General features: G+C 45.1%; 1 protein-coding gene across 4 annotated transcripts in view; it reads right to left on the bottom strand.

The window, feature by feature from the left end:
* LOC136829557 (RWD domain-containing protein 3-like) overlaps positions 1–13,810 on the bottom strand; it is a 100,948-nt gene extending 87,138 nt beyond the window's left edge. Inside the window, exon 1 of one of the 4 annotated variants that reach the window (XM_067088403.1) lies at positions 13,485–13,810. The gene's annotated coding sequence lies outside the window, so the exon portion shown is untranslated. Of the gene's footprint in view, positions 1–13,160; positions 13,303–13,459 lie in introns of those variants that run through there. The other 3 variants (XM_067088401.1, XM_067088400.1, XM_067088402.1) reach the window with 3 other exon arrangements.
* Between the last annotated feature and the right edge of the window lie 1,081 nt (positions 13,811–14,891).

Genomic DNA, 14,891 nt, shown 5'->3' with positions numbered 1-14,891 from the left:
AATAAAACTAAATATCGTTAAAAATTTTAATACACTTTAAAAAGAGATGATAGCAGAAATATCTGCTTCATCTCCCAAAATATCAGACAGGGATTTACCCTGAAAATATCTCTCTCTTTGGTTAAAATATCTGGGGCAGACCACCAGAATGTGCTCCACTGTTAGTGTCTCACCACAGTAAGCACACTCTGGAGGGCTGCTTCCTTCAAAAATAAACTGATGGGTCAGATAAGTGTGCCCAATCCTTAATCTCGTTAAAATAACCTCTGTTCGTCTGTCAAGCTGGAATGACGAAGACCATGGTAATACATTATCCCTAATATTTCTATATTTCTTATTATTGGCAAGAGGAGAAGTCCACCTTTCTTGCCATTTACCTAAAACATAAGATCTAATGGGACCTTTTAGATCTGTATGAGGCACTTTTCTAAAAGAGGTTTCTGATAAAATACTAGCAGCTTTCCTTCCCTGTCTGCCATCTCATTTCCACAAATCCCCACGTGAGAAGGGACCCAACAGAAAGAGACTGATTTACGTCGACAATATAAATGGAAAAAGCCACTCCTGAACTTTTTGAATTAATGGATGAAAGCTATTAAATTTTTAATAGCTTCTAAAGTGCTTCTAGAGTCTGGTAGTATATGACAAAATTAGAGTCACTACTTTGAAAAACTAAATCTAGGGCAGACACTACGGCTGTTAATTCTGCAGTAAATATTGATGCAGAGTCAGGTAATTTAGCTGTATATGCTGTATCACCAAGGATAACAGCGCAACCAACACCACTATCTGACTTAGATCCATCTGTATAAATTTCTGTAAAATTAGTATGGGTAACATCGTGCTCTAAGAATTTTCCCTAATCTCTTCTACAGTGCAGTCCTTTTTGTTAAACAGTTTCTTACATATTGATGCTTCTGGGATAAGCCATGGAGGATTTACAGGATATTCTGCTTCCCGGACTTTCTGGGATTTAAGATGATTATTCCTAACATCCTCATTCAGTCTAACTTGGAATGGTTTAGCTCTTCTTGTACCAGAAAAACTTCAAGAGTCTGTTTCCTTTAGTGCTTGAAAGGAGGGATTTTTGGGAGCGCTTTTCATTCTAGCCATGTATCGCAACCCTAGCTCTTACCTTCTTAGATCAAGGGGAAAATAATCTGTATCGACATATATGCTTTCAACAGGCGAAGTTTTAAAAGCCCCTGAGCATATTCTCAACCCTATATTGTGTACAACATCCAGTTCCTTTAGCTTGGTTTTACAGGCTGAGGAATAAATTTGACAGCCATAGTCTAGCTTAGATCGACACAGAGTCATATAGCCTCAGAAGGGATTTCTTATCAGCCCCCCCAACTAAATCCAGAGACAACCTTTAAAATATTCATAGATTGTTTAACATTAAACTTTAGGGCATTTATGTGGCTAGCCCATGTTAATTTATGGTCAATAGTCATCCCCAGAAAATTAACTTCACTCTCGTAAGGAATGATGGACCCTTCTAAACAAGTGTGGGAACCTCTTCCACACGCTGGCACCTGGTGAATCTTACTGCAACTGTTTTGGAAGAGGAGAATTTGAAACCATTCTCATCAGCCCACTTAGTAATAGCATTAATAGACCTTTGCAAATGTTTACATACAGACAAGGAATCATATCCTGTGCAGTATATTGCAAGGTCATCAACAAAAAGCGAGCATTTAACAGGGGCTGATATTTTTTCAATCACACTGTTTATTGCCACTGAAAAAGTGTTACACTTAAAACACACTTCCTTGGGGAACTCCTTCCTCCTGCATAAAAGGTTGGGAGAAGGAGTTTCCCACTCTACCTTAAAAAGTCTGTCTGATAAAAGGAATATATAAACCTGACCATTCTTCCACATATGCCCATCTTGTGCAATTGTTTCATGATGCCAATTCTCCAGGTAGTGTCATATGCTTTCTCCAAGTCAAAAAAATATGCCAATGGTCTGACACTTTTTGGCAAATCCTTGCTGGATTTGGTTGGTCAGCCTCAGCAAGGGATCAAGGGTGGAGCAGTTTTTCTGAAACCAAATTGAAATGGCGATAGTAATCCTTTGGTCTCCAGGTGCCAAACCAGTCTAGTATTTATCATTTTCTCCATCAGCTTACATACACAGCTGGTAAGAGCTATTGGTCTATAGCTGGTGGCTTGGGAAGCATCTTTATTAGGCTTTTAACAGGGACAATTATGGATATTTTCCAGTCCTTGGGTAAAATTCAGTTTCCCATATTTTGTTTATAATCTTCAGTAAATATTTTTAGCATCATCTGGGAGGTGTTTCAGCATTTCATATATGATTGTATCCTCACCTGGAGCTGTGGATTCAGTTGAGGAGAGCGCCTCAAAAGTTCTCTTAGGGAAAATTTGTAGTTGAATGGTTCAGATTTTCCCGAATCAAACTTCAGACACATTTCAGAATTCCTAATTCTTTGAAATTCTGGAGAATAATTGTTAGGGCTGGAAACTTTAGAAAAGTGTTTTCCCAGCTCATTGGCAACTTCAGTGGGCTCTGTGATTAGAGTGTCATTTATTTTTAATGAGGGCAATGGTGACGCTACAAATTTTCCACTCAGTTTCCTTATTTTGCGCCACACCACTCTTAGTGGGGTCTTGGAGTTTATTCCATTAATATAGTAAAGCCAACATTCTCTTTTGGCTTTCTTATAAAAGCGCCGCTGCTTGGCTAAAGCACGTTTGTAGATTAATTTAGACTGAGGGGAGCCACTAGTTTTGTAACGTCTGTAGCATTTCCTAGTCACTTTTCTCAGAATACCACAAGTCTTATTCCACCAGGGAACTGCAGGTCTACGAGGTTTGCCTTTTGTTTTTGGAATCGAGCTTTCAGCACTCTTCAAAGTAGATTCAATAAAGTAATCATAGGCATCTAGATGAGAATGAAATGACTCAAACTCCTATCTAGATTGACACCCTTACTAAATTTATCCCAGTCTGCATCCTCTACCTTCCACTTAGGTAAAACTTCAGATGGAGCATTCAGAGCATATTTCAAATGGATCGGGTAGTGATCACTTCCATTTAAATCTTCATTAACAGACCAATTAAAATCAAGGTGGATGCTAGTTGAAGAAATACTAAGGTCCAGTGCAGAGAAATGATTATCGTGAATGTTGTGGAAAGTCATTGACCCATTATTATACAGGGTAACATCATTAATTTCCCTTTACTATCTAAAAACCGACTTCCCCAAAGGGGGTTGTGGGCATTAAAATCACCTAGCAGAAGTAAAGGAGCTGGAAGTTGGTCAATTAACGACTGAATATCTCCAATGTTAAAATCAAGGTCTGGTGGAAGGTATAAGGAGCAGACTGTTATCCTCTTTTCCAAAATGACTGAAATAGCGACAGCTTGTAGTGTTGTATTTAATTGTATTGTGGAGTGCTGTAGAGATTTATTAATAATAATTGCAGCACCTCCATGGGCACGATCACCAATTGGGGATATGATTTAAATATTGAATAATTTAGTCCAGGATTATAAACAGAGTTGCCTAACATTGTTTCCTGTAGGCATATAATCCCTGGATTGAATTCATGCATTAAAACTTTAAGGTCTTCTGTACAGGCTCTGAGACCTTTACAGTTCCACTGAAGAATATCGAGCAAGAATGCTAAAAAAAAGTAAAATGTGCTACTTCCCACTCCTTGGAGGGGAAGTACTGTTCCTAGGGTGGAGTGGGAAATTCTCCTTTATAAGAGATTGTTTTCTTAATCCCTTTTCATCTGAATTGGTGTTCAGGGTCTTTGGTTGATCTTCATATTTTTATTATGAACCTGATGTTCAGAATTATTGCTGTGGTTCTGTGCACCACTAATCCTATTTGTCTTAGGGCAGCAAGACTGAATTGAACTCAGATGTTTTTGTTCTGAAACTACTTTTGGAACCACCTTTCTAGGAGGAGATGTCTTCCAAAACACTGAACCCATTTGAAGTTTTTATTATAAAATTATCATTATTTGGGAACTATTTCTTGTGCGTTTCTTGGTAGTTGCAACCGTAGTTTTATTATTATTTTTGTTTGTGGCTGTGGCGATTGATGGCTCTGAACTAGCTCTATCTAATTGGGATTGTTCCTTTAGCTTATTTTGGTTTGAAGTATTTTCAGAATATTTTCCTGAATTATTGGCTGATTTTGGCACCCTTATTTTTGGAGATGAATCGACAGCTGTGGATGTGGTGGAAGATAAATTTTCTGTGCTTTTGGAAGTACAATTTTTGCTATTGGACTTCAAAGCACTTGCCGACAAAGTTTCTCACCAGTTTGGAGATTTTCATTATTATTTATGGTTCGAGAAATACCAGGTTTGTGATATCTTCCATCAGACACAGTTATTGGTGGCCTTACATTGTTGGAAGTTTTCATAAGTTTTATTACAGAAGCATACATAGTGTTGGCACTTTTGTTTGCCCCCATTACCAAAGCGCTTTGCTTCACTAATGCTAATATGTTCATTATCTGCCACTGCCAACACTTCTTGTTCAAATTTATATCTGGGACAAGCCCTAGAGTTTGGTGTGTGATCACCCTTGCAAAGAAAACAGTATCGGGCTGCTTTGCAATCATCAAAATTATCGTGCTCTGCAGAGCACACAGGACATCTTTTATTGTTATCGCAAGAGTTTTGAATGTGGCCATATTCAAAGCATTTTCGACACTGTCTAGGACTTCTTTTATATTTTTAACCTGCATCCTCTCATGGCCAACAATGATGGTATCAGGTAGGTAATGGAGGAGAAGGTTAAAGGATAGCTGCATCACCACCCAGTTTTTACATGGGATACACAAGGAGGGCATCGATGGAGAATCTCTTCCTCTTTAAAAACATGCAGATCTTTTGAGTAAACTACTCCTTTCTGTGTATTAAAAAATCTGTGAGATGAAATAGATTCAATATTTCCACTTTCAGGAGGTTTAAAGTTAGCTAACAGAACTGCTTGAGTCTCATTTCCAGCTTTTATTAGAAGATTCTTTCCATACCGTTTCAAATTTCCAATGGAATGGAACCAACCTTGCTCTCAATGCAGTCAGCAGCTTTTATCAAATTTTCCCTCCCTCCTTGTAGATAGCAACATGCCATAAAGGGGGAGAAAGAGCTCTGGTACATGGGACTGGTCCATGTTCTTCAGCCTTTGGAACAAAGTCAAATGGCTCATCATTCAAGTTTTTCACTGAAAACACTTTCGTGCTGACAACTGAGTCATTCAGAATGTGGCCATGGAGTCTTTGTTGTGCCTCACTAGCTTCCAAGGGAGAGGAAAATTTGATAAAAGCACAAAATGACTGCTTATCTTTTCTAGAATTAATTTAATTCTTTCCACTTTGCCGAATTGCTTCACTACACTGTATAAACATTCGTAATCTAATGATAAGTTTACATTAGTGCAATAAAGGACCCTATTATTTGAATCAAATCCACCAGATTTATTAACACCCTGGTGTCTCAGTGTTTGGTTCTGTCCAACAGCCAAGCCCGTATCCATGTTCATGCCAGAAGTCGTTGCCAGTGCTGTTAAGTCATCGGATCCAGGGAGGGAGAACTAAAAAGCCAAATCCATAAGTTTAAACCAGTCCACATGCAAAGGTCCAAAAGTGCACACCCTGACACCCAAGAGCCCCGCACAGACCCCGACAGCATATCAAAAGGACAAACTGGGCAGCTCTACTGCTCAGCTTCCCCACCCCAACACACTCCCAAAGCCCACGAAGAGACCCCAAGATGCCAAGCATGCACACATCAGACCACCACACACAAACTGGTTCATCCACCCACCCAAAACTGCTTGGTCATATCAAGAAAGTATCGTAGATCAGTCAGGTATTCGCATTCTCCACCAATGGCACAAGTGAGAGCTGACTCCCAACAGTCCACCCCATACCCTACCCTTTCAGGATAGCACCAGTACGCTTGCAGTGGCCCAGGTATAAGCCAATCTGCCTGCTGGGAGTTCTGCCCCACTAATGGGGACTGACTCCCCACTCCAACCGCATGTTCGTGGGCTTCGGACAAAGCCAGAGTCCCACCTCCAAAAACCAGCCCCCTGGATTCCGATGGGCTGATCCCCAGAGATGGTTCCGCCCTCAAGATAGCAGTGGGAAAAAATCCCATCACCATCTCTTAGGTCCAAACTATCTCGGGTGGCGACTCAACCACCACAACTCCCACAATTAGCTTCGAATGCAACCCCTTCCAAAAACGATCCCTTCTCAGACTCACCTAAGCAGTAAAATTTTGCAAATGTGGAAATGTCCACGCCATTTAAACCAAAAACTATGTAGGATGATTAACACAGGACCCGGGCCCAAAGGCCAGGGTCCCTTAACCCTCACCTCGTCAAGGCGTCCTACTGAGAGGGAGAGAGATGGTTAAGACAAATGGATAATTTACTGGGACATGATAATTCCTTTTAAGATTCAGATAATTCAGGATTTTAATTCATTCGGGATTTTAAGTTTAGGGATTTTTACATTCCAGCTTCGAATTTTGATCAGAACCCGGTCCTATGAGGCATATCTCTATCCGACAACTCTCATAAAGGCGTGCAAGGCATGGACAGGAACCCCTGAGTCACATGCCACACAGGGAACAGTTCCCTGGGACAGCACGACTGAAGATGCTTCTCGTCTGTAGCTAACTCTCGACTGAGGAGACAAAGGCTACTTCTGATAGAAGACTATGTTGCAAGGGCCTACATTCTTCACAAATGAAATGGAGAGAAGCAACCCTTGGCGGAGAAAACGAGGAAGTCCAGACTTGACGGCGACTCTGACCGAAAGAAGTTCCGACAACGACACCACCAGCAAGATGGATCCAGTCCTGGGACAGTGTTGCAGAGGACTTCAAAGGATATCCAGTTATATCCGTTGCTGCTCAGCGAGAAAGCCTGTGCTTGCAAGGAAAGCTGGAAAGTCTCCCAGTCCTGAACACACAGAGATGTACTGCCTCAAGAACCGCTTCTTGTGTAGCTGCTACAGGAGGTTGGGTCAAGCGGAATTCTTCTCGATGCCTCGGCAATCAGGTCGGATGAAGGCGAAGTCTTCAAGTATTTGTCTGTAACTCGGGGTGAGCAATATTTGTGAACCCCTAGCGAAACAGACAAATACGGAGGGAAAAAAAACGTCGATATCGAGTTTTCACCTAAAAGACAGCATGCCTCACCGGAGTGGCCCCTGGTCTGGTATGAAGGAGCAAGAAAAAAACTACCGACTTGTCTGCAGGAAGGCAACAGAAGGATGGTAGGGATTTCTCAGTCGAGCAGTCTCTGCATGAATCTTCGTGAAGAAAGAGTGAGCAGCATGTTCCGTCCCTATCACTCAAACCCAAGGCCAGGCTTGCCTACCAGCACATCCCCACAAGGAATGCATCTGGTTAATTGAGCTGTCGAGTGTGCAGTAGAACAACACTCGAGTACCTGCAAATGTCGAGATGAAACAGGTGGAAAAAACGATTGCCTCTTGTTTGTCGACAAATGCCACTACTGTGGTTTTGTTGTTCAACGAAACCAGTGAGTGCCGCAAAACCCAACCTGAATTCTCGGACGGCCAAAAGGCTGCCCTGAGTCCAGGACGGTGATGAGAAGATACTAATCGTCTCGGTCACACAACTTCAAGACAAGGTCTTACCAGTGTGCGCCTATTCCTCAATCTGTGAATCCGTAAGTAGACACAAGATGTGAGGGGAATATGCAAGCATATTCGAAGGTTCTTTCAATCAAGCATTAGCCTAACTCTTTCCTCATACAACAAAGAGGAAAGAAGGACAGAGGAATGGAAGCAGACTTCCATTCTCCGCCATGGGGAAGCTTCTGCAAGATGACAGGGTACCGAGCCAATTAGTTCTAGCCGGGCTGGTATTTCCCGAATCAGGAGCACGGGAGAGGAGGCGGAATGGAAGTTCGATGGAAAGAACTGCAGAGACTTAAAGGAAATAGATACTTCTCCTGAAGGAATCCATTCCCAGGTCTCGGCAATGTCGCTGCCAGTTCCAGAGACTCGATAAGTATCATTTCATCCAGGCATCAGCAGTTGCAATCTTCTTCTGAAGCCTAAGACTTCTTAGCTAAGGAGTTGAGGGGGCTGGCTTGAACTCAAGGTCCAGTTGAGATGACTAAGACCCAAAGTTTTTGCCACTGTCCAAAGGACAAGTCGGTGCCCTGGTATGAACTTTGATTACTGATGTACTTGGCAAATCTCTGAAAGAGAAAGGCAGAACCAAGTAAAGGTTCATTCCTAAGGGTCAAGCCAGCTTGGGACTTACGAAACCGGAGATCCAAATTGGGACAAAGTCCTTCTTCTTAGCACCAGAATTGCCCCAAAAAACTGCTGTCGGCAAGAACCTCCGAGGCAAGAAGAATTCATATTCTGTCAAGGCAGGGGTGGAAGCTTGGTGTCTCGACCTAAATTAACTCCTTCGAAGAAAAGAATTCATCAGGTCGAGAACGCTCTCGGAAGCCAGGACCGTGGCGGTCCACGACATTCTCGGTCCCTCGGGAACTGCAAGGGTTGCGAGTGATGAAGGTTATTCAATGGGTGAGCCACAGTCCTGTCCCGGGGATCCTCACGCCAATGAATCGGCACTAAGTTCTCCAAAAACACGGGGGCGATCGCAACTTGAAGAGGAAGACCCCTCGCTGTTTCCGAAGCGCGAAAACTCCTGTACCTCTCCCCTTGGAGGGAGACCTTGACAGATCCCATGAAACACTCCTAGGCTACCTGGTTATACTACGAGAGATTCGGGGGACCGACACCCAAACTACGCCAGGCAGCCGAACTCCGAAGATAATTTCATTGGAGCTCTCTCTGTCCGTCTCGCGCCTCTCGGAACAACCGAGAGACGAGAACAGGTGAGGAGAAAGAGTATCCCTACCTGTCCTGCCAGTAAGATAAGCAGGAGAGGCGGACCGTGAGCGATAATCAACCGAAGTAGATTACTGCCCCACGGGGAAAGAAGAGCACTTGAGCCGTGGCAAACCGCTTTCCTGGGAAGAGCAAAAAGTTCACTCAAACATAGCCGAGAACCCGAATCGGAAAAAGCCGAGTAGGGCCAAGCCGAGCCGAGCCGATCACGCGAAAGCGATCCAGCTGGTTGGTATGCGGCGGCGGCTGGTGAGGCAAACCAAACCGAGCCGAGCCAGTCTGGCAAGCCGAGTCGAGCCGAGCCAGTCTGGCAAGCCGAGTCGAGCCGAGCCAGTCCCGTGAGACCAGGGCCAGTCTGAGCCGAGCCGATCACGCGAACGCGACCCAGCCGGTTGGTATGCGGCGGACTGGGAGGCAGGCCGGGTGAGCCGAACTGAGCTGAGCCAGTCTGGCAAGCTGAGTCGAGCTGAGCCAGTCTCGTAAGCGTGACCGGGGACCAAGCCGATCACGGGAACACAATTGTAACTGGGCAGGCCGGACTCGTCTCCTGTCAACAATTGCTAGTTTCCCGAACTCTAAACTCCTTCGAGGCCGAGGCCCCTCGAGAAGAAGGTTCAAAGGGGAATTCTGTGTTTGCTATTGCATGCTCGAACCCTAAAGTTCAAGACACAAGAATGAAGCCCGGCCAAGCAACCAAAGCAGCTGGCGAGCAGTATCGAGACACTTAGCATCTCGGCACCCAGACACCCAGGCGTCTCGGTACCCAGACACCTGGGTGTCCCAGCAACCAGATACCTGGGTGTCCTGGCAACCAGACACCTGGGTGTCTCGGCACTTTTTCTCGTCCTGTGCCTCTCGTCAGGCGAGCGCTCGTGATTCATAGAATTCGAGCTACCCACGAGACTCCCAAAAATCAGGAGCGGCTGTTTTGTTTCCTAAGAGATCGAAAGAGCCAAGCACAGAACCAGTCTTAGACACAGACTTCCAAGACTGGCAATGAGGGCGTGGCTTCAAGAGGCCGCGCTCTCGCAGCCCCTGAAACGCAAGATCAAACAGGAGAATGCGAATCGGTTCCTGCCCGAGGGCGGGAAGAGCCAACAAGAGAAACATGTCTCCCAGAAGAGAGTCAGTAGGGAATCTCTTTCCTGCTTCTTCTGATGTTCGAACCGACAGGATCGAGACGCCAGGCTGGGAACCCGACCAAGCACTGGCAAGCACTCGGGGAGCACTTGTGGTGCTGGCAGGAAGAGCCGAGACACCTGGGTGCCTCGGCCCTTTCTCTCGCACTGCTCCCGAACTGGGCCGAGGAAAATCTCTCCAGACCAGATCGGGATACTCGATATTCCACAGAATCTCGAGCACTCGGAGCGGCTCGCGAACGAGCGCCCGAAGCAGCCCCCGTCTTAGAGGCAGAACCTCTAGGACTGGGAACGGGATCACAAACCGAGGTCAGCGCGCCCGCGGCTTCTGAAACACAAAACCCAGGGCTATGCGAATTGGTTTCCTAACCTGAAGGTCAAGAGCCAACGAGAGACCCACTGCCTCCTCGGAAGGAGGCAGTCCCTAGACGTCCAAGAGCATCAAAGGGAAGAAGCAGCCTTCCTCTCCTTCGGCCGACAGAGGTCTGTCCGATTCTCGGGACCCCCTTGGACCTCGGGAGAAGGGAAGATGCAGCAGAAGACGAAATCAAAGATAAGATGAAGACGATGGCAGCTACTTCTACACTGTAACCTCCAGGGTAGTCAGGCAGGAACACAACGGATGCAGCCAGGACACCACCACCAGAGAAGCAGCAGGCATGACCAGGACAGCCGATGCAGGAGCTATGGCAGCGTTTGGAAGGCAGGAGCTACTGCAAGGCCAAGAACATCACCTCAACAGGGCAACTTCCTTCATTTTCACGCCGACATCTTCTACAGGATGGCGGACATCGTAACCCCTGGGGCAGCTGGCAGGAACACAACGGAAGCGGCCCGGGCACAACTGCCAGGAGAAGCGGCAGGTATGATCAGGACAGCCAATGCAGGAGCTACGGCACAGGTTCGGAGGGCAGGAGCTATTGCAACGGCCAGGAACGTTACTTCCACAAGGTGACTTCCTTCCCCTTCACGCCAACATCTTCTACAGGATGGCGGACATCGTAACCTCTGGGGCAGCTGGCAGGAACACAACGGAAGCGGCCCCAGGCACGACCACTAGGAGAAGTAGCGGGCACAATCAGGACAGCCGATGCAGGAGCTACGTTAGTTTGGAAGGCAGGAGCTACTGCAATGGACAGAAATGTCACTTGAAAGTCACCAGCAGCGACAGGAACAATCAGGGTGGCTGCGGCAGGAGACCAGGAAGAGCAGCCCACAGACTGTCATCGAGTTGACAAGAGCATAACACAGGGAACAGCAGGAGCAGATGGACCACAGATACACAAGAAGCATTGCAACAGCATACATGAAGACCAGCAATGACAGTGATCGATCCACATCGGCGGGAACAGAGTCAGAATGATCCCGACGTGGAATGTCATCTAACCAGGTATTGTGGTTGATCCCAAAGCAACACTGAATGAATGTCGGGACTGCTTCATGCGAGATATCCTTTGATATATCCAGCCAACTACTGCTGTGTCTGCGATGCTCACTGTCAACCTGAAAGAAAAGCAAAGATGATTAGTAGAGGGAGACTCCTCTCGCTGCAAGGGGAACTGCCCTATGCAGCGGGAGGAGGTACTCTAGAAGAGGTCGCTTGATCGCTTCCCGCCCCTGGTCTTTGCCCAACAAGCGAGCGAAGAGGACTAAGGAGAGAGATCTACTAAAGGGGAGAAGGAAGAACCTACAGGAAGAGAAAAAAGGACGGAGGGGAGGCCACCAAGGGTGCCGTGGAAGCGGAACTTATTGACGACGCCCGTAACCTCCCACCCTCCCTGTAGTTCTCCAAGCACAGGCGGCGAGCGACACTCAGCATAAGTAGGAAGGAATTAGTGATGCCCCTTATACACGGAGGGCAGAAGCCCAAGAAGGGAACGAACTCTTACGTCCTGATCAATGTAGGGGAGTGAAGATAATACGTCCCAAACAATATCTCCGAATGTACAGGGGCGCCTTCAGTATTTACGTAAAGGGCTGCTGGAAGAGAAGCATTACTACTCGGTTACACTACTCAAATTGCGCCCTTGGCCATCAAACCCCAAGACACAGGCAGGGAACGACGGCTTATGCAAGGTTATCACAAATCGTCGGTTTGTATTAATAAATATCAAACACACGTTTATATAAACAAAAATACAGAAAGATCCCACCGGGATAATAAGAGCTTAACGACAGTCAGGCGGAGAGAACGAAAAAACACGTCAGCAACACATGACGGCCGAAAGCAAACTGGAATGTTAACATCTGGGCAGGCGGGTATCCCCACCTACCTGGCGGTAGTTACTGCCTAACCACCTTGCTCAAGAGTTGAACGGCCGTTTCCAGCCTACGCCTGAAGGTAATTCCTAATGTAAAGGACCGATGGTTTGTATATCGTGTCGGAACAATCCGCGAATATTTAAAACCCCTCTAAAAACACTTAGAACTGCCCATTTTGATAGTTGAAACACAAGAAAAACCCTGTGAAAATGCTTATACCCGAGTATTTTAATAGTTTTATCACAAAAAGTGTGTTTATTCATGAAAATTATATGAAAATACAGTAATTAGTGAATATTTTCCAGTGAAAAATACTGCAAATGGGAAAATCTTCCGCGAATAATTGGTATATATGTTCCACAGAGAAACCCACGAAAGCATGAGTCCACGAATCATGAGAATGCGAATACGGGGGGTTTACTGTAGTCATGCCCTTGTACACAGAGGGCGGAAGCCCAAGGAGGGAAGCAAACTCTTACGTCCAGATAAATGTAGGGGAGCAAAAATATTACGTCCCTGTCTAATATCTCCGAACGTACAGGGGAACGCCTTCGGTATCTAAATAAAGGGCTACTGGAAGAGAAGCATTACCAATCGGTTGCGCCCCTCTAAATATGCCCTTGGCCGTCAACCCCAAGACACAGACGCAAGGGAACAATGGCTTATGCAAGGCTATTACAAGTCATGGGTTTGTATTAATAAATATCAAACACAATATATACACACAAATACAGAAAGATCCCATCGGGATAATGAAGAGCTTCACGACAGTCAGGCAAAGATATCCGAAAACACGTCTGCAGTGCATGATGGCTGAAAGCAAATTGGAATGTTAACATCCAGGCACTGGGCGGGCCTACCTGGCGGTAGTTACTGCCTAACCACCTTGTTCAAGAGTTTAACGGCCGTTCCCAGCCTACGCTGAAAGTAATTCCTAGTGTAAAGGACCTCAGGTTTGTATATCGTGTTCGAACAAATTACAAGACACCTTCGAGCATTGTACTGTAGTACAGTACTTCGGTGTATAGGCTATGCAAATCCTACTTGTGGTTTTGGCTTTAGCCTGTTGAAGTACATCTGATTAAGCCATGACATAAAAGCTCTCACATGTTCACTACTGCTATTTTCTCGTAACTGAATAAGTTCAAATGAAACAAACCGTAAAATAACTATTTTTTGCTCACACGAGGCAAAGAGTAGTAAAAGTTGTAGTCCAGGTACTGGTTTTTGAAGCAGCAGGGAACTTATTAGTAGTAGTAGTAGTAAAAGTTAAGAGGTTGCTTTAAAACTGCTCATTCTGTTTGCGTTGGTGTGCTTGAAGTTACTTTCTGGGTGGTGTACTATACGTTCTTCGTAAAGTCTTCCATGTTTTCACTTCCTCTTTAGATAGATCTATGAACAGTAAGATGCTGGCTCTTAGTTCCTCTACCTTCCTGATGAGGTCACCACACGAATCTATACGAATTCCTAATATTGCTGTACTAGCTGACCAACCCGGCGCTACCCGGGAAACTCTGAAGGGCTGGGAAAAATTTTCCTGCACCTCGTTGTACTAACTGTCCCTTTCATCCAGGAATTACTGTCGTGAAAAAGAAATTGGATCCGTTTTTTCCCCGACAATCCTTCACAACCTTCAGGATAAGCGAGGGGAAGTAGCAAGCAGGCGGCTGAGGAGTGGTTCCCTTTTTGTGGAACTACCCAAGAAAAATTCTTGACATTGAGACTGTTTACATATAAAGTATGTATCACGTATACTAATGAAACTCACCTTTTAGTAAATAAAGATTGATTTTGAAAAAAAAATATCCACTGTAAATAACTTGAATAGCAATACAAGGTGACGAGAAACCATGTAAAGTGCACTCCACTGTCTTTTATTAGGGCTATAAGAGGTGCAAAATAATGAACAGGAGAACGAGTACTGCTAGTTTATTCATTGTTGTTGTTGTTTTAGATTTAGCTGGCCGTGTGCCAGCACGGGCTCTTGCTCCTCGAGCAGCCCGTAACTCTATGTTGATGATGAGTCTGTGAGATGGGTAGGTTGGATGAAAACTTTATTATGATGCATGAAAGTGATTTTGGTGGGGGTGATTTTTGAAATGAAAAGATTTAACAGGCAAGGTTGCAACCTCTCTGAACCCTAAGGTACCCATCAGATGAGGATAAAAGTACGATAGCAGTGAGTGTTGTCTAGTGGGAGAGGCCAACAGATGGAAAAAAAGAAGAATTGAGTAGTAGGCACAGGTAGCTAGTATGCTAGCTCGTGGTGATCTAAAGCCATATTCCTTGTCCTGTCCTAATTCTTGTGTCTGTATGTGTTTTGTGTATTTGTTGGGTGTTGATTGTGATGGATGGAATGATAGGGGATGGGTGATTTCTAAAAGAGTCAGCAGTTAGAGATGAATGGTATGGCTTTTGATTTGTTGTCTGGGTCAGGTCTGTTGTGTCTGATTTAAGAATTGGGAAGGAGAGTGGGTGGTTAAAGGTATGGATTCTTTAGAGTTACCTTGGTGGTGGGTAGGAGCATAGGAAGCCTGCAAATTCATGGATGTTTGTCAGTATGTGCTTTGTTATTTGGGTAGCTGTTCTTT

This window comes from Macrobrachium rosenbergii, chromosome 44 (assembly GCF_040412425.1).
Source record: "Macrobrachium rosenbergii isolate ZJJX-2024 chromosome 44, ASM4041242v1, whole genome shotgun sequence".
In the NCBI taxonomy this organism is placed as follows: domain Eukaryota; kingdom Metazoa; phylum Arthropoda; class Malacostraca; order Decapoda; family Palaemonidae; genus Macrobrachium; species Macrobrachium rosenbergii.
This window is presented reverse-complemented; position numbering and strand designations above follow the sequence as displayed.